This window comes from Passer domesticus, chromosome 28 (genome assembly GCF_036417665.1).
Source record: "Passer domesticus isolate bPasDom1 chromosome 28, bPasDom1.hap1, whole genome shotgun sequence".
Lineage (NCBI taxonomy): Eukaryota > Metazoa > Chordata > Aves > Passeriformes > Passeridae > Passer > Passer domesticus.
Genome location: NC_087501.1, coordinates 4,472,180 through 4,492,277, shown reverse-complemented (window position 1 = coordinate 4,492,277; position 20,098 = coordinate 4,472,180).

Sequence of the window (20,098 nt, the reverse complement as noted above, 5' to 3'; positions counted from 1 at the left end):
GCTGCAGCTGCAATTATCCCCAGTACTGAGGGGTTCCAAGGCACGGGGCTGATCTCAGCATCCCTCCCTGAGCTCCGGGAGGCTCTGGGGGCTTTCCTGGAAATAAAGGAGGAAAATTTCAGCCCTGGGAGCATCAACTCAGCCCCAGGAGAATCAATTCAGCCCCAGGGGCATCAGTTCAGCTGCTCCTGCCCCAGAGCCAGGTCCGGCACAGCCCAGGGGCAGCAGGAGCTGGGGGTGACCTCCCAAAGTCACTCCAGACACCTCCTGACATCCCAAAGTCACCCCAGACACCTCCTGACATCCCAAAGTCACTCCAGACACACCGTGTGACATCCCAAAGTCACTCCAGACACCTCCTGACATCCCAAAGTCACTCCAGACACCTCCTGACCTCCCAAAGTCACCCCAGACACCTCCTGACCTCCCAAAGTCACTCCAGACACACTGTGTGACCTCCCAAAGTCACTCCAGACACCTCCTGACCTCCCAAAGTCACCCCAGACACCCCGTGTGACATCCAAAAGTCACTGCAGACACCTCCTGACCTCCCAACGTCCCAGGAGCTGTTTCTGTCCCAGGGCGCTCAGGACCCGCTCACCCCGGGGTCCGGAGGGGTTCCATGGGCTCCCCCTCGCTCTCCAGCTCACGTTTGGAACCAGAGCTGGAGCTGAGGGAGCTGCAGCAGGAGGAGAAGCCTCGGCAGCTTCTCCAGATGCTCCGTGTGTGCAGTGAGGGCAACCACGGAGCTGGACTGGAATTCACCCACAGGAATCCCAGATCCCGGGCAGGCTCAAAGCTGCCCCTCCGTGCTCTGCTTCCCCTCTCAGCTCCGCAGCTGAACTTTTCTCTCAAGAACTGTTTAATATGAGCAGTTTTCCATTAAAAAAAAGACCCTGGAATCCATGGGACTGTTCTTTCTTTGGCTCAGAGGTCACGAAATTCAATTAAAAGCTGCCCAGCGCTGCAGGAGGGAGCTGGGCTGTGCTCAGAGCGCTCCAAGGTGCCTCTGACATCCTTTAGGTGTGGAGAGGAGCTCAGGGGGAACGGGGCCACCCCTGGCATATTGCTGGTAGCCACATTCCCAATGGATGCATTCCTGCAGGGGGAAGGGACTGAGCTGGGACTGGGGCTGCTCCTCACTCCCTGCCTGAGCTGAGGCTTTTATGTTTTTATTGCAGCCAAGAAGACTTTGAGCGTGAGGTCCATTTGCATTTTCAGAGCTGAAAACAAATTAGCTTGGAAGGATTTTTTTTCCCTCTCTGGCCTGAGCCCCTGAGCAGAGAGCTCTGGTAGCTCAAAACTTCTGCAATTGCTTTGAAAATGAGGCCAGAATTAACGCGAAGCAGCAAAACCCCCGGGAGGAAAATGTGACATTAGTCTGTGGTTGCGTCACACTCTGATTTCATCACTGCAGGGTTTGGAAGGGGTGGGGAGTTAAAATGAAATAGTGGATGTAAAACTTGGCCTCTGCATCGTGGATTCAAGGGCAAGATCAAATCATCTCCCAGCCGCTGCCACTTCCAGGCTGTGGTTGTCACATGGGAGGCAAATCAACCTGAGCTCCTCTCAGCACTAAATAAATTTATTATTTGAGAGGCTCAGCCAAAGTCTGGGGAGATCTGGGGTTGTCTGGGCTGGTGCTTTCAATTTAATGCTTGTCAAATCTTAATCAGGCTACTGGGGAGGATTACGTGGTTCTGACCCCTGAACCCCATCCCTGCTCACAAATATCTCTGTACTGATGACTTTGCCATGGCAGTCGGGTGGATTGATGGGAAATGGGTTAAATTAAAAACCAAAAGGAAAAATAGGGCATCAAAATAAAATAATCCTAAAATTCCAGGATGGTTTGGGTGGGAAGGGAACTTAAATCCCATCCAGTGCCAGCCCTGCCATGGCAGGGACCCCTCCCACTGTCCCAGGATGTTCCAACCCAGCCTTGGACATTTCAGGGATCCAGGGGCAGCCCCAGCTCCTCTGGGAATTCCCTCCCAGCTCATCAGAGGGAGGAATTCCATCCCAATATCCCATCTAACCCTGCTCTTCCTTGTTTAAACCCACTCTCCCTTTTCCTGTCCCTCCATCCCATGCCCAAAGTCTCTCTCCACCTTTCCTGTCGCTCCTTCAGGCCACAATTACGTCATCTCCACCCTTCTCCAGGCTGAACATTTCCAGTCCATCCTGTGGATGAAGCATTTGGAATGATTCCCAATTCCCTCTGACTTTGAATGAGTCAAAGAGAGGGTGAGAACTGGGAACAGTTCCTCTGAAGCAGGGACTGGCAGAGAACCCCCAGCCTCCCTGAGCTTCTGACCAAGTGTCACTATAGACACGAAATAACATGAGATGGACACGCAGCTTTCCCAAGGTAAAAAGGTACCTTTAATTTTTTTACTCTAACATTTATAGATTTTTTAAAAGTGACAGTGGATTGGAGGGTGACAGTGCCACCTCTCCAATGACACTGAACCAACTAACAGTTTATTAAATTTTTCCTCCTCTATAAAAGAATGCAAAACAATAAGTTGTTCACATAAAGTGTGTGAGAAAGTTTGTTATAAGAATGTAAACATCAGAAAGCTTAGAAAAACTCAAAAAATCAGGGCGACAACTGAGCAGCTGAATTGATGATTTTTCCCTTTGTGACTGATTTTTCCCATTTTTCTCAGCCCAGCTGAGCGGCTTTAGCAGGACCCAGGACCTGGATTCTCCCCCAGGCAGGGCAGCCCGTGGAGCTGAGCTCCAGGCTGTGAATCAGCACGGCTGAGGACGGGGCTGGGATTTGGGAGGGCAGCCCTGGCCCAGGGCGCCTGTCCCAGACCAGGGGGTTTAGGAGCCCTGCCCTCCAGCCTCTCCTCTGCTCCTGAAGGTGCCCAGGCTCCTGGAGCTCTGCCTCCTTCCACACAAATACTGACTCATTAGGGAAATGAGAGCTGATAACGTCTCCAAGCTCCTGCCAGGCCGTGTCTTTGAAGCAGCTCCTACGCCTGGCTTTTCTTTGGACAAGCTTGGAAAAGCTCCAGAAACACTTAATTAATTAATTGGCTTCCTTGGAATCTGCAGGGCTCCTGAGCTGAGTTTCTCTCTGGAGCAGCAATAACGTCCTGAAGGGACATTTCCTTCCCCCAGGGCTGCGGGAGCACCGTGACCTCCTGAGTTACCCAGAGACTTTTGTGGTTTCCAGTTGGACTTGTCCAGTTCAGAGGGGAAGCTGGGACCACTTGGGATCCAAAGCCAGTCCTCGGAGTTAATTTAATTATTTATTTTTATTTTTATCTTCATATTTATTTTTAAGTTACTTTTATCTTTATTTTTTTATTATTTATATTTTTATTGTTTTTTATTATTTTTAATTTTTATTTATTTTAAATTTTTATTTTAATTTAATTTTTAAATGTTTAATCTGATTTTTATTTTATTTTTTATTTATTTTTCATTTAAAAAATGTTTATTTTAATTTTTAGTTTTAATATTTTATTTTATTTTATTTTATTTTATTTTATTTTACTTTATTTTTACTTTTATTTTTATTTATTTTTCTATTTTTATTTTATTTTTATTTTCACTTATCCATGTTCTATTTTAATTTTATTTACCTGTAGCTGGGATAGCCTAAAACCCCTGTGTGAGCCTGAGCAGGTTCTTCCACTCAGACGTGATCCTGTATCCTCACATCCTATAAATCCCCCATTATTATTGCAAATAAACCTTCTGGGTGGCCATAAATGGGATTTTGTGGCTTCTCCCACTCAGCACTCAAGCTCTCTGCCCCATTCTCAGCCTTCCACACTCCCTGAACACCCAAATCCTGGGTTTGCCTGAGCCTGCAAAGCTGTGCCTTTCCCAGAACTGGCCTGGGGTGAAAGAACTGGGGCTAAAACACCCTTGAAATTATTTGGGGAACACAGATTAAAAAAAAGAGAATAAGGGCCCTGCAGGCAATGCCCAAACCCCCCCAGGGAAGGATTTTCCCTGCAAATCTGGGAAGGGAAATCAAATCTTGGAAATCAAATCTTGGAAATCAAACCTTGGAAAAGCAGCGAGCGCTGGGGACATTTGACGGCTCGGCTGGTGTGGGATGGGCTTGGGGGAATTATTTGTGGGAAATGGAGTTTGGAGAATTCTTAAAGCTTGGCAGAAGGTTCCATTTGTCTCTCAACGATATCTATCCTATTCTATACCATTTCTAAATTAACATTTCTCATCTCAAACTTTAGATACAAATACACACTACGTGAACCTTCTGTCAAGCTTTAAGAATTCTCTACCAATTCATTTACATGATGAATTTATAAATTCATCTCCCACAATTATTAACGGCCTGATGAGGTGTTTGATGTTCTCCTGCTCGTTATCAGCATGTTCAACACCCACGGCTCTTGTCGTGCTTTGTGCAACTTTCATGCTCCATAAAATGCCTGGTGAGTGATCGGGGAAAATAAGGATGGTTGTACAACTCCCTTTGGTTAAAAAAACATGGAATAAACTTGCTTTTAAACTAAAAATTATGGGGGAAAATTAATTTTATGTATATTATGCTTTTATAGATTTATGTCTATATTTATATTATTAATATTATTCATATTTTAATTAAATTTAAATTACATTTTTACAAATAATTTTAAATAATTAATTTTTATATTTCTATGTATATAAATCTATATATATGCGGACAATTTATATTTCTATATATTTATGTTTATGTTTATGATTATGTTTATGTTTATATTGTTAATTAGTATATTAATTAAATTTTAATTAATTAAATTATTTAATATATTTATATTTATTTAATATTTGATTCCATTAAAAATTATGTAACTAACTTGCTTTGACAGGAGGGGAGGAAGCAGCTGCTTGTTGTCAGAGCAAGGAGCTTGAAATAATAATTAAAAGGAGTAAAGCAGCTTTAATTTGGAGTCAGGTTGGAGCACATCAAAGTGAAAGCAGAGACTGGGATTCCTGTTCTAGGGACAAGTGAGGGTTTGTGGTGAGCAACGATCCCTGACTGAGCAGAGCAGCCCCAGTTACTCCTCACGGAGAGCAGGAGAGATTCCTTCCAGGAGTTACAAATCCATGGAGAGTGGTTCATTCCAGGAGTTACAAATCCATGGAGAGTGGTTCCTTCCAAGAGTTACAAATCCATGGAGAGTGATACCTTCCGGGAATTACAAATCCATGGACAACAATTCCTTCCGGGAGTTACAAATCTATGGAGAGCAGGAGCGATTCCTACCAGGAATTACAAATCCATGGAGAGTGGTTCCTTCCAGGAATTACAAATCCATGGAGAGTGGTTCCTTCCAAGAATTACAAATCCATGGACAACAATTCCTTCCAGGAATTACAAATCCATGGAGAGTGGTTCCTTCCGGGAATTACAAATCCATGGATGAGCGATTCCTTCCAGGAGTTACAAATCCATGGAGAGCAGGAGCAATTCCTACCAGGAATTACAAATCCATGGAGAGAAGGAGCGATTCCTTATGGGAATTACAAATCCATGGACAGTGATTCCTTATGGGAATTACAAATCCATGGAGAGCGATTCCTACCAGGAATTGCAAATCCATGGACAGTGATTCCTTCCAGGAATTACAAATCCATGGACAGTGATTCCTACCAGGAATTGCAAATCCATGGAGAGCAGGAGTGATTCCTTCTGGGAATTACAAATCCACGGAGAGGGATTCCTTCCAGGAATTACAAATCCATGGACAGCGATTCCTTATGGGAATTACAAATCCATGGAGAGTGATTCCTTCTGGGAATTACAAATCCATGGAGAGCAGGACCTATTCCTTCCAGGAATTACAAATCCATGGACAGTGATTCCTCCCAGGAATTACAAATCCCCACGTCCTCATTTAGCACTGGCAGTGCTAAGCGGGGGATAATTGGGAATTTGTCACCTTTAAACCCCTCATCGACCAGAGGAGCTGCAGGAGGGGCCTCCACGAGGGCTGAGCATCACCAGGGAGGCCGAGCCATGAGCGCTCGGATTGTCACAGCAATTTTATGGCCCAGCGGAACCCAAACGTCCTCGTTCCTCATCCCTGCTGCTCCTCGGAGTAAATCAATATATAACTAAGGGTAGGCAATTGAACTCCACCCCAATGGATCGCTGCCCTCCTATTAAATGGGTTCAGGGTACAAATGCATTCTGTACTTTTATTTCCTGAGCATCTTAATACAGTGGAACACCAATCTACACCTTAACCTTCACCTACAGCCTATCATAACTACTGCAATTACCATATTCATGTTCCTGTTCTCCAGTCACTAAAGTTAGTACATTACAGTTTGAGCTAGAAGTTGTTTTTCAGCTTTCATGCACTGGAAGATTCTGAGAGCTTTTTTCTACTTGCATCATCTGCTGGTTTGTTTGCCTGTGCTATCTTACTGCTTGGTAAAAACATCTTGTTTGAGGTGGGTTTATCCTTTGCTCTAAGTGATAAAAACCCCTTCTAGCTAACAGACCCTTTGTCTCCTTGGTTATCCAGCAAGAGTGGCTCAGCAATTCTTTTCTTCTTTATCAAACCTTGCTTCCATCTCTATTCCTCCTTCAGATTCTACATTCAAAAAATCTTTCTGCTAAGCATCCATGTCTGTGAGACTTCCTTGTCAATACATAACTAACGGCAGGCAATTGAACTCCACCCCAACGGATCGCTGCCCTCCCATTAAATGGGTACAAATTGAAAATCCAGCAGCAGCTGATCATCAAAAAATTTTAAAAAATCTTCTCTCAGGGTTGGTGGGCCCAAAACTGCTGGGAAATCCAAGGTGTGGTTTACGATTGTTGTTTGGTGTTAATGTTTGGCATGGAATTTTGGTTTTTTTTCAATTATTTGTTCAAGGAGCCTCTGGATGTGGAACTCAAGGCTCTGGTCTGGTTAAAAAGGTGGGGTTTGGGCAAAGGTTGGGTTTGATCTTGGAGGTTTTTTCCAGCTCTCGTGATTCTGTGAAATCCAAGGAACGGTGGGAAGAGTTTTAGTGCAAGAGAAGGGTTTCTTATAATGAACAAATAAAGCTGTGGGAAGGTGTCTGGAGCCATGAGAAGGGAAGGGAAAAGATTCCTGAGATGCCCAAGGAGACACCAGGACAAAAAGCAAAAAAACCAATTTCAGGTCTAAATGCTGAAGTCTATCTGTTCTACAATAATTTGGGGAAACATAATCGTGGGGAAATAAGAAATAATTTGCTTTAATTCCTGGCTATAATTTTCAGCATTTCCATCCAGCAACTTCTGTGTTCAGCTGCTCCTGCCAGGGTTTGATTCTCTGTTCTCCCCTTTGCCCTGTAAATACACAGAAATACACTGAGTCTTTGTTTGGAACATGTTGTTTTATAAATATCTCTGTGGATTCACCAGCATTTCCAGCAGGCTCAAATTAGCAGATCAATGGATGCAGAGCTGAAATTCTGCTGTGCTGTCTCAGAGTTCAGAGCTGGCAGCAAAATCTGCCAGCCAAGTTTGGGACTGAGGGGATATTTCAGAGGAACTGCCCAGTTTGGGGGATTTCAGCTGGAGCGGGAACGGAGCTGTCCCAGGTCAAAAATTCTCCACTGCAGGAAATTTGTTCTCCTTTCCAAATTCCTCTTGGAATGAAAAATGCTGGCGGAAGTTGTCTAATTTGTCCACCTCTCCAAATCCTGCTGTTTCTTCATGCAAACAAAGCCTGACTTTGTACTTTTGCCTCTTCCAGAGGAACTGCTCAATCTCTTTAATGAAAAACGAAGGGGAAAAAAGCCAACAAAGTGACAAAATTCCCAGTGATTTCTGTGGCTCGCTGCCACCAGCACTTGCACCAATCCACCCCAAGGGCTCAGCTCATCCTTGAGGCTTGCTCTCCATCCCCCTGCCAAGCAGGAATGATTTTTCCCTGCTTTTCTGCAGACAAAGGGGTTGTTGTCTGTGCAGCAGATTTGGGATGGCTGAGCTGGCATGGGGAAAATGGGAATTTTGCATGCACATGGTTTCTCCAGCCTGTTGTGTTTGGTGGCACCCACTTTAATTTCATTAACATTTGATTGTTTGTGCTGTAATGAAAAGGTTTTCAGAGCCTGAACTTCGCCTTTACCTGGTGGAATCCCAAGTTTTCACTCAATGGGGTAAATACAGGTGGATATTTAGTCAACAATTGAATTTACAGTGATGATGATGCAAAAGAATTTAAACAAGGGAGGTGGATGTGATTTCACAGGCTGACCATGTGCTGGGTCAGCTTTTCCTGGGGATTGGACAAATCCCAGACTGGCTGTGAAGAGAGGGGAGAACTCTTGGAGAACAGCTCCGAGTGTTGGACAGCAGCTGCTTGTCCTGGTTTGTGAGATGTGGTTTGGGGGTGTGTGTTCAATCCCCATCTGTCAGAGCTGGGGCAGTTCTCTCTGTTCATTGGGCAGTTTTTTCTTTATCTCTCCCACAGCCAATCCTCCCTCCAGGAGATCTCTGCTGTTCATGGGCCATTAATTATTAATTATCTGCTGTTCATGGTCACTGAGTGTCCCTGCATGGCTGATCAAATTCCACCATCCCATTGGGAGATGTTCTGCCCAGGGGAGGAGCCAAGCATTCCTACCTGGATACAATCTGAGATTTGGGACACCACAGCAGCCTTTGCCCCCTGCATTCCCAGAGGAGCAGCTTTCTCCTGCCCTGCATTCCCAGAGGGAGAGCAGGCCCATCTCCAGCAGTCCTGGAGTTTCAGAGAAAAACTCTCCCCTTGTGCAGGATCCCTGCTCCAGCAGAAGCACAGCTGGCACTGCAGGAGGGCTGAGCCCCCATGGGATGGGACTGTGCCACCACCCTGACCCACAGGGGGTCAGTTCCTCTTATGGTTCTGGCAGTGATTTGTTTTTTTGTTTGTACTATTGCATTTGTGGTTTTAATTTTCCTAATAAAGAACTGTTTTTCCTGCTCCCATATATTTGCCTGAGAGCCCCTTAATTTCAAAATCATAATAAATATAATTGTATATATTTATATATATATATAAATCATAGGGAGGGGGTTTCCATTTTCCATTCCAGGGGAGGCTCCTGCCTTGCTTACAGACACCTGGCTTTTCAAACCAGGCACTGCTGGACTCCTCCCAAGCCCTGTGCTCCCCATCCCCTCCTGTTAGCAGAGCTGCTGTCACACAGCTCTCCTCAGCCTTCAAAGCCTGTAGGAGCACCCAAAATTAGGGCAGAGCTGTGTGCTGTCCTACTAATGCACTGCAACTTTTGGGGTCCCTGCCCTGCCAGTCTCAATCCTGCAAAAACCTCTCTGCGGGCATGGCAGCCAAGTGTCAGTGCCCAGATTCCTGCAGATGGAGGAATTTGGGAGGAAAAGTCATTTCCTGGGTGTGTCTCAGGTTATTTTGGTTGAAAACTGGAGGTTTGTGGGTGTGAGAGGCAAAATCTCTCCACAGGGCTGGGTGTGGCTCTGACGTTGCTGTGGTTTATGGGTGAGGAATTGAATAATTGCAGCTCGTTAATAAATTAATTTTATCACTCATGACTCCTGCTGGTTTGGAGACCCTCATTTCCCAAATTAGCAGGAGAATTTTGGGAAATGCAGAAGATTTTCCAAGTTTCCTGAAACTTTCCAAGTTTCCTGATGAGAACCATGCAGGGAAAGTGGTGACATCCCCTCCCTTTCCAGGTGAGTCTGGTGCCATCAGCCCAGTCCAGACAATTTCCATAACGAGCTTTCCTCCTCTGTTTTTCCCACTTTTCCTCCAAAGCTTTCCCATCTTTTCAGAACTGTCACATTTAATCCAATCGCCTCGAGCGTTTATTTTCAGCATGCTAAATATTTATGTAAATATGATGCACACAAGGAAGCTGCAACAGGAAGGGAGCCTGAGCTGGGGGATGTATTTAGGTGGGGACTGGATGTGTAAAGATTTAATGAACACAAAAAATTTGGAATCATTTCTTTCACAGTAAGAGAAATCCAAGTGCACAGTCAGATCAAAACACTTTTATATGGTAGAACCCCACCCTGCTCAGAGGGAAAATGAAGTTCAGTCCCTACTTAGAGCATTTCAAAGGTAAATGTTGATTTTTGCCCTGCAGGCCTCGCTGTTATTTCTGGAATTTATCACACAGCTGATTCATGAACTTTAAAATACTTTTGTGTGCATTTCAGAATTAATATTTGGCTGTTGGTGGCTGACTCCTAATTAAAATGTTGTCTCTAAATGCCATTAAGAATATGAATAATTAAAGGAACAGCTGGAGTTGCAGTGTAATGAGTTACAGCAAGGACTTGGCTGCAATGCAGAACGAAGTTCTGTGGAGGGGGATCCCTGACTGATATTTTATTCAGAATTCACTTCCATCTCTATGCACAAAGCAGAGTATTTCAGTGAATGCACCCTTGACATCAGGAAGGATTTTCCCCTGTTTTGAGAGAAGGAAATGCTGGTTTTACTGGAGAATAAAAAGTGGTTTAGAAGGTCAGGCTGTGACAATGTGATGTCATTTGTCTTTTGGGTGGGGGACACAGCCACTGATGCCATCACTGCTGTCCCTGCAGGGCTGCCAGGGAGGGGACAGGGGATGAGGGGAAGATAAAACAGGGATTAATTAAAGGCTGAGACCACACTGAGCCCCTGCTCCGACTGGAGAAATTTCAATTTAAACCTGAAAAACCTTGGGCTGTGCTCAAGGGCAGGGCGTGGTCAGGGGAGAGAATGGCTGAGCCCAGGGAAAATCAGCTGGGAGGGGAATCACAGAACCCCCGGGGCTTTGGGATGGAGGGAACCTTAAATATCACCCAGTTCCTATCCATTGATTAAAACCAAATCTGATTTTCAGGCAGTTTTAGGGAACTGGAATATTTGCAGCCAGTGGTTTGGATTTATAAACCTTCGTCTCCACCAGCAGAGAGTGATGCTAAATGGGATATTTCTCATGGGATAATTCTCGTTTTCCAGCCAAAAAAAAGTGCCTGAAATTCAGGAGTTGGCTGATTTCCACTCACACACACGGATGCCATGGACACACGTGGAATTCTGCATCAGGGCTTGTCCATTCCCTGAGCTCTGCCCTCCCTGTGCAGTGCCTGGGGCTCTGCCAGGCACAGGCACCTGTCCGAGGGAAAACGGGGTCCCCCCTCAAGTGCGAGCCCAGGAGGCAGTTCTGGGGTGGGGGAAGTGCAGGAGCTGAAATGAGGGATGCAGGGCTCCAGGCAGCTCTTGCAGATGCAGTTTGTTGCATTGTCACAGCAGCCCAGGCCGTGGTGGCAGAGCCTGTGCCTGCAGTGGCAGCTGCAGCTGCAGGCAGCCTGGGGACCCCGAGCTCAGGGCACAAATGCATTATACACTTTTATTTCCTGAGCATCTTAACACAGTAGAACCAATCTACACCTTAACCTTCACCTACAGCCTATCATAACTACTGCAATTACCATATTCATGCTACTGTTCCCCAGTCACTAAAGTTACTACATTACAGTTTGAGCTAGAAGTTGTTTTTCGGTTTTCTTGCAGTGGAAAATTCTGAGAGCTTTTTTTCTACTTGCAACATCTGCTGGTTTGTTTGCCTGTGCTATCTTTCTGCTTGGTAAAAACGTTTTGTTGTTTGAGGTGGGTTTATCCTTTGCTCTAAGTGATAAAAACCCCTTCTAGCTAACAACCCCTTTGTCTCCTTGGTTATCCAGCAAGAGTGACTCAGCAATTCTTTTCTTCTTTATCAAACCTTGCTTCCATCTCTATTCCTCCTTCAGATTCTACATTCAAAAATCTTTCTGCTAAGCACACGGATCTGTGAGACTTCCTTGTCAAACTCTCATCCTCCCAACAGGGAAGCAGCTCCAGCCCGTTCCCATCCCTGCCCTTCCACCAGGCACGGGCTGCAGTGCTGTGACTGTGCCTGGCTGGGCGAGGCTCACAGCCAAATCACTGCCAATTAACCAGCCCTGTTTAATGGGGATGTTGGGAAACATTTCCATTTGTCGGCTCGGGGTCCACATGCCTTTGATTAATGCAGAAAACAAAACAAATATTAGGGCAGAACATTCCTGCTGGGTTTGCCTGGCTGATTTTTCATCCACCTCCCCTGGAATCAAGTGCCATAAATTTTCCAAGGAGGTAATTGGAGTGTGCTTCCATTTAATCCTGCCATGATTTTTAACCTTGACATGAAGTTTCTTGATGATGCTTCCCCCCCACACACACTTTTTTTTTTTCCTGTTGGTTTTTCTTAATTGCTTGTCTTGGCAGCAGGACATTTCAGCTGTCCCAGTGTAATCTCCAATTCCCTCTGGGAAGGCTCCAGCAGAGCTTTCTGCAGAGTCAGCCTTTCTGAAAATAAAGCAGATCCCGAGGTTAACACGAGAGGAGCGTGCCTGGAGGTCACATTGGAAGGGGGTTTTTGTTCTCAGCATGTAGGAAGGACAAGACTGCCTTGAAATCCCTGTGTACCTTGAAAAGAAAATTATCTTGAAGAATTGCTTGGTTATTTGAATCTAATTTTTGTTTCTAAAGGTGTAATAGGTGATAGTAATAACAATAATGATAGAGATAATAATAATAACCTTGCGGAATAATCAAAGGTTTCAACTTGAATCCTGAATTTTATGTGAAGAATAAATGGTTTTGTCCTATTTGGATACATTAAATCACTTTTCCTTGTAAAAATAATCCACTTATAAAGGTGAGCTGTGTTTAAAAAGGATCAGAGGACGACCCAGCTCTGAGCAGCACCAACATCCCCAGCCCTGACACCAAACACCATAAAATGCACAAAGATGAATCCTTTGAGATGATGCCAGGGCTCTCATCAGCCAGGCTGCTTGGAGACGTTCATGAAGAGATTGCAGGGATTGGGTTGAGGCTGGGAATGTTTTATGGAGCAGCCCCATGTGTGGGCAGGGCCCTTCTCCCTGCAGGCAAATCCTCCTGGGGAGATTCTGTTTGTCACAGAGAGGGAAGAGGAGTTACCCCTGTCCCAGAGCATGGGGAATGAGCTCCAGCCTGCCCCACTCCTGCTTCAGGGCTGCTGAACCTTGGGCTGGAGAGTTCTTGGGCATCAGTTCTCCTCCCACTCAGACTGCCACAAGACACAGTGGAGATCAAGAGCTGCAGTGGGACGGGCATTTATTGTCAATATTGAGCATTGCCCAGTGTGGGAGAGGTAACTGCACCCGCCAGGGCCTGAGGGAGCCCACAGGAAAGGTGGGGAGGGAAGAGGGGAAGGGATGGAGGGGCAGGACATGGGGGAAGGGCTTCAAATGGGAACAGGGAAAAGTCAGATGGGAGACTGGGAAGGAATTCCTGGCTGCCAGAGTGGGAGAGGCTGGGATGGAATTCCCAGAGCAGCTGGGGCTGCCCCTGGATCCGTGGCAGTGCCCAAGGACAGGCTGGAGCACCCTGGGCCAGTGGGAGCTGTCCCTGCCATGGCAGGGCTGGGATGAGATGATTTTGTGACAAGTGCTACTCACTTCCAAAAATTTTAAAAGGTTTCTTAAAACCTTATCAAAAATATAACATAAGACTAATAGAGAAAATATTACTGAGCCAGGAGCAGAGCATCTTCCCCACCATGTGCTCCTCCACACATGGAGGTTTTGCCTTTTAACCCTTTAGCCCCTCCCAAAGTTCTGTCCATTGGCTCCTTCTTCTGGGAAAGGGAATGGGACTGGGACTGGGAATGAGGCTGCCCAGTGGTGGAGATCACTTCCTGACACCTTGACTGGAGGTCAGCTGTTGCCATGGTAACGAGCCGACCCTCCCAAGTGTCCCAAACCCAGGCCACCCCATAATAACCACGCAAGGGACGTAAAACATGATTATAAATCTATAAAACTTCTCCTAACACATATACAGGATATTTGCCTTTCAAGTGTGAGAGTCAGCCGTGGCATTGCTGGTCTGTCACAATCTCAAGGTCTCTCCCAGCTCTCGGTGGCTCCTGCAGGTAAAGCACCACGGGAACATCCCAGGCTGGATAACTCTGGAGGGGGTGGCTGCCACCCTCCTGCCAGTGACAGTGACAGGGTGGGTGGAACAGGATGCCAGACACAGCAGGGATTGAAATTCCATGGGGGGAGCGGGGGATTCACGGTGTGGATAAATCATTTGTGTTTCCTGGGGTGTGAGTGACCAGGCATGATAAAGGAATGCTCCAGGAAGCTGAATCATTCCTTGCAGTGCAGGGATCCCTCATCCCCTGCCCAGGTTTTTCAGGAGTAGATTGAACATTTCCTGATCTTGCAATGTCCTGATCTTTGCAGGATTTTTGGCTTCAGGCTCCTTTGAGGACTGTGACTGGCTCAGGGCTGACAAACCCGACATTTCCAACCCATCTACTCAGAGCCCTTCCCTTCCTGGGATCCCAGTGTGTTCCTCCTGTCAGAGCTGAGCCTCACCTGCCAGGGAAGGTGGGAGGATTCCTGGGAAACCTCTGATCCAGGTGTCTTCCTGCTGGAGCAGCCCCCCAGTCCCAGGAATGTTCCCCTTGTTCTCAAAATGTAACCAGCAAAAACGTGCAAGGGAGTTTATGAAATTGAGCTTGGGCAGGCTGGGAAATCGATTCTGGGGTTAAATGAGACTTGTTATTAAAATTAAGTTGGTGTCTGCAGCCCTGGATGGGAATAAATTCAATCAATAATGTAAACAATAGGATTTTCTGGGGGGAAGACAACTGTGAACAATGGAGCTGCTGTTGCTTTGACACTGGGCTGTGTTTGGGAAGATCCAGTCCTGCACAGGCTGTCAGACCCTACACTACAGTAATTCAATAAATAATTTAAACAACAGCAATTTTTGGGTGAGAGACAACTGGGAACAATGGAGCTGCTGCTGCTGGTTTGACACTGGGCTGTGTTTGGGAGGATCCAGTCCTGCACAGGCTGTCAGACATGGATTGGAGTAATGCAGTAAATAAATCAACAGGGTTTTGGGTAGGAGGCAACCAGGAATGATGGAGCTGCTGCTGGTTTGATGCTGGTCTGTTTGGGAGGATCCAGTCCTGCACAGACTCTCAGACCTGGATTGGAATAATCCAGTAAATAATTTAAACAATGGGATTTTGGGGGGTCAGAGGCAATTGGGAGCAATGGAGCTGCTGCTGCTTTGACACTGGGAGGACCCAGTCCTGCACAGGCTGCTCCTGGGGATGATTCCCAGTCTGGATAAGGGCTGGAATGAGCAGGGAAGAGCAGATAAAGCTGGGTTCAGCCTTGGGCATCCCTCAGTCATCAGCAGAGCTCTTCAGCAGGATTTATCCCCGTGAGCTGAGCCCATCCTGACAAGGAGAGGTCACCACAAGGGTCCCTCTGAGCTGGGTTTGCAGCACCCAGGGCTGTCTCCCTGCAGGGCAGGATAACTCCCTCCTCTGGGGATAATTCCCTGCCTGGGCCAGATGGTGAAACTCACAGCTTTGGTTTGCCAGGATTTCCCTCTGCAGGCTCCCCTCACTGCAGATCAGAAGAACTCTTCGTTGCGTGTTTTAATTTAAATACAGCAATAATAAAATCATTATTGAACTCACAGTAATTCCAGGTGCCTGCAGATACGATCAGGTCCCAATATCTCCCTGACATCACACCACATAAATCCATCCTTGAAACTCCCTGGGCTCACTGGTTGGAAAACAAAGCTCCTGCTGGGGCTCTTCCCTTTCCCTTTCCCTTTCCCTTTCCCTTTCCCTTTCCCTTTCCCTTTCCCTTTCCCTTTCCCTTTCCCTTTCCCTTTCCCTTTCCCTTTCCCTTTTCTTTCCCCAACCAAAAACTCACTGCAGTTTTTGGGTGGATTTCAGGCCACAAACCTTTCCAGACATGTCGCAGAGCTGCTGGTTCTGAACTCCCCCTTTCCTGCCGGCAGCAGCAGCTCGGTGTTTTTGGGGATGGCTGGAAAGGTCACCCAGGGCCCTGCTGCAGGTCAGCAGTTCCAGAAAAGCTGAGCCTATGGAAAATCCCTCCCGTCCTGGGCTTGCAGGTGAACACAACACCAAGCACAGCCCAGCTCGGCACTTCTGCCCCGCCAGGCAAAGGGATGTGACAAAGGTTAATGGGAACGGCTGTGAGTCAGACCCAGGGAGCAGCGAGCACCGACCCTGCTCCCGCCCATCCACTCACAGTCCTGAATTCACACACAGTCCTGAAATTCACACACAGCCCCAAATTCACACACAGTCCTGAAATTCACACACAGCCCCAAATTCACACACAGTCCTGAAATTCACACACAGCCCCAAATTCACACACAACCCCAAATTCACTCACAGTCCTGAAATTCACACACAACCCAAAATTCACACACAACCCCGAATTCACACACAACCCCAAATTCACACACAACCCCAAATTCACTAACAGTCCTGAAATTCACACAACCCCAAATTCACACACAATCCCGAATTCACACACAGTCCCAAATTCACATACAACCCCAAATTCATACAATCCCAAATTTATGTACAATCCCAAATTCACACACAATCCCAAATTCACACAATCCCAAATTCATGTACAATCCCAAATTCATGTACAATCCCAAATTCACACAATCCCAAATTCATGCACAGCCCCCAATTCACACACAACCCCAAATGCACACACAACCCCAAATTCACACAATCCCAAATTCACACACAATCCCAAATTCACACAATCCCAAATTCATGTACAATCCCAAATTCATGTACAATCCCAAATTCACACAATCCCAAATTCATGCACAGCCCCCAATTCACACACAACCCCAAATGCACACACAACCCCAAATTCACACAATCCCAAATTCATTAGCAATCTCAAACTCACACACAACCCCAAATTCATGAGCAGTCCCAAATCCACACACAATCCCACATTTGCTCCTTTCCTGTCCTCAGTTTAACCCTCCAAACATGAGTTTAGTTTAAAGTAAATACACATTTTAAATTCCTATATTTCTGTAACTCCCTGAAAAATCCATGTGGCCCTGGGATGTGTCTGGGTGGGTGCTACAAACCCCAGCTGAATGCTCCTCACTGTGGTCAGGTATTCAAAAACACCTAAATGATTAAAGACCATCATAAATATTCTGATTCATCCAAACTCCTTTGATTTGGATTTTGTAAGACTTTAGTATTTTGTTTTTCAGCTAAAATAGGACATTTCTTCTTATTGCTCACAAAATTATCCCCATACACTTTGAATTATTAATTCCTCTTCATGTCCTTTCAAGTTCCTTTCTCGAGAAGGGTTGAAAATATTTATTTTTCAGGAGGTTCTGTCCCCACCTGCTCAGGGGTTTAATACAAATTCCCTGCCTGTCCTTGCAGATTGCATTAAGCAGTCTGGAGCTGATGGACTCTTTAATAAAGTGAGTATCAGAGGCAGATTTGATAAAAGACATGCCACTGCTAACGATGCTTAATGAAAATAAAAGCTTTGGGGTTTGGTGTCCTGCCCATCCAGTTAAGTGCGATTGTATTTATTGGCCATCAGGCAGCTCCACTCCAGCTCGGGCAGAAAATGGAATTTTAGTGTTCCAGTAAAAATAGAAAACAGGCTGGGGCTGGGGGACAAACAGGGGTTGTCAAGGGCACAGAAATCCATGGAATTATTGCCACTGGCTCCAGCAGGGATGGGCTGGGGGTGCTGTGGCCAGGCAAGGAACGATGGATGCTGCAAATATTCCTGCTGCTGCCTGAAGGTTTGAGGTGTAACAGAATCCTGGTGTTTTCCCCAGTGTCCCTCACCTGATTCTGGAGAAATGGGGATGCTGGACATGGATTTTCCCTCTTCTCATGAGGTTTCCCTGGCTGGGCAATCCCTGTGTTTGTGGCAGTTCCCTGTGTGACACAGGTACCTCCTGCAGCACCCTCATCTCCTGCACCAAAGTATTCCAGAAACCTCAGAGCCTTCTTTGTGTGCTCTGCACACATCCCTGCACAAACAGAATTAAATCCGTGTCAATCCATAAAGCACCTCTGAATCTTTCAAGCCCTGGAGCTCTCCAGAACAGAGCAATACTTATGATTTCCAAGAGAAATGTGATATTCCATGGCTTTATTCCTTGAGCAGAGACAGCAGAATTCCTTCCCAATACCCCATCCATCCCTGACCTCTGGCAGTGGAAGCCATTCCCTGTGTGCTGTCCCTCCATCCTTTGTCCCCAGTCCCTCTCCAGGGAATTCTGGAATGATTTGTGTTGGACGGGACCTTAAAAGTCACACAGTGCCAGCCCTGCCATGGCAGGGACAGCTCCCACTGTCCCAGGGGGCTCCAGCCTGGCCTTGGGCACTGCCAGGGATCCAGGGGCAGCCACAGCTCTTCTGGGAATTCCATCCCAGCCTCTCCTCACCCTGGCAGCCACGAATTCCTCCCCATCATCCCATCTAACCCATCTCTCTGGCAGGGGGAGCCATTCCCTGTGTCCTGTCCCTCCATCCTTGTCCCCAGTCCCTCCCCAGCTCTCCCGGAGCCCCTTCAGGCCCTGCCAGGGGCTCTGAGCTCTCCCTGGAGCCTTCTCCTCTCCAGGAGAACATCCCCAGCTCTCCCAGCCTGGCTCCAGAGGGGCCCCAGCCCTTCCTGGCAGGAATTTGGGTCAGGTGAGACCTGCTGCCAGGGTGGGTGGATTTGCAGAGCAGAGCCTGGCTCGGGGTGTGGGAGGTGCCCTCGGTGACAGCCACAGCTCCCGGGAAAATGAGCAGTGCCAGCGGGGATGGCTCCTTCCCAAATCCACAGCTCCAGGACAGGCAGCACCTCCCACCTCGTCTGGGAGTCAGGGTGCTCCAAACCCTCAGCTTCTTTCTGAACCTCCCACTCCCCGCCGTGGCTGCAGCTCCTGAGCTGGGATTTGTGGAGACAGTCAGCTCAACCTGTCAAAACCCATCCGAGCAACAAACACAACATAAGACACCCAAAAATCCCATCCTGCCTTCCCTGAAAAGACACCAGGCAGAAACTCGGCAGTGGCCAGAAATTCCCACCCTCCCTAATCCAGAGCAGCTTCCTAGCAGGTTTATTTCGGGTGGAGAGAGGCCCATGAATTTTTTAAATCAATATTGAAGCTTCTCTTCTCCTCCTCCGTGCTGTGGGGGGCTCTGGAGATGGGCAGGAGATGGAGATATGGAAGTGTTGGGTTTTTTTCCTCCCCTCTCTTTTCCATTTGGACATAATTTGGAATGTCTTTCACAAATGTCTGTGCTACCAGGCAGGTTTTAAATAAGTGATGAGGAGGCCCCACTCTTCTGATTGCAGCGTTTCTAATGATGGCAGTGATTAAGGAAACGACTCCAAACCCAGGTCAGGGCGGCTTTTAAGGCAAGGAAATGGGACATGAATAAGGAATAGGTGGGAAATGTGATCATTCCAGGGAAACTAAACCCGTGGTGTTGGTGAGAATTGGAGCTCTGCTCATTTCTGTCCCCTCTCAGACTAAATTTAAAGAGTTTGGGGTCAGGTTTCATCAGTGAGAGACGGAAGTCTGGCTGCTGCTTTGTGGTGTCTGGATGGATGCTGAGATTTAGTGATAAATGCACCATTCAATCCCCCTCCCTTCCCATTCCCTACTCCTGCCCAGACCCACAGGAATGAAATTCAGGAATTTGGCAGAGAGGTGTTAATCCAGGACAAATTGTGGCTCAGAAGCTCCAGTGACATCCTGGAAGGTTCAGCTCACCCAGGCTCCTGATGTGTCCTAAATTTGACCTCTGCACACCCCAAATCTGGAATCCAGTGGTTTTCTTTCATTTTAACCCACCTGTATTTTGGCCAAAAAAGGGGGAATTACTCCACCGGGCTGCCTGAGGTTGCCTGTCCTCATTTGCAGCTCTCTTGCTGTTTGTGCTCTGCAGTGGGTCATGAATATTTCAGGATTCTCTTCCATCCGTGCGTGCAGCACACAGCTGATTCCAGCATGAAAAATTCACAGCAAAGTGCAGCAATCCCGAGCTGGGCTGGTGGGGACGAGCCGGGCCCGGGGTCCCGCTGAGGCTCCTCTTCTCACGAGCTGCAGCCCCAGAGGAAACGGCCTCAAATTGTGCCATTGTGCTGGTTTTGAGGGGGAAATCCATCGTGGAAGGGTTTGTCCTGCCCTAGCAGTGGAGTCACCACTCCTGGAGGGATTGAAATCCTGTGGGTGTGGCACTGCTGGGGATGGGTGACTCC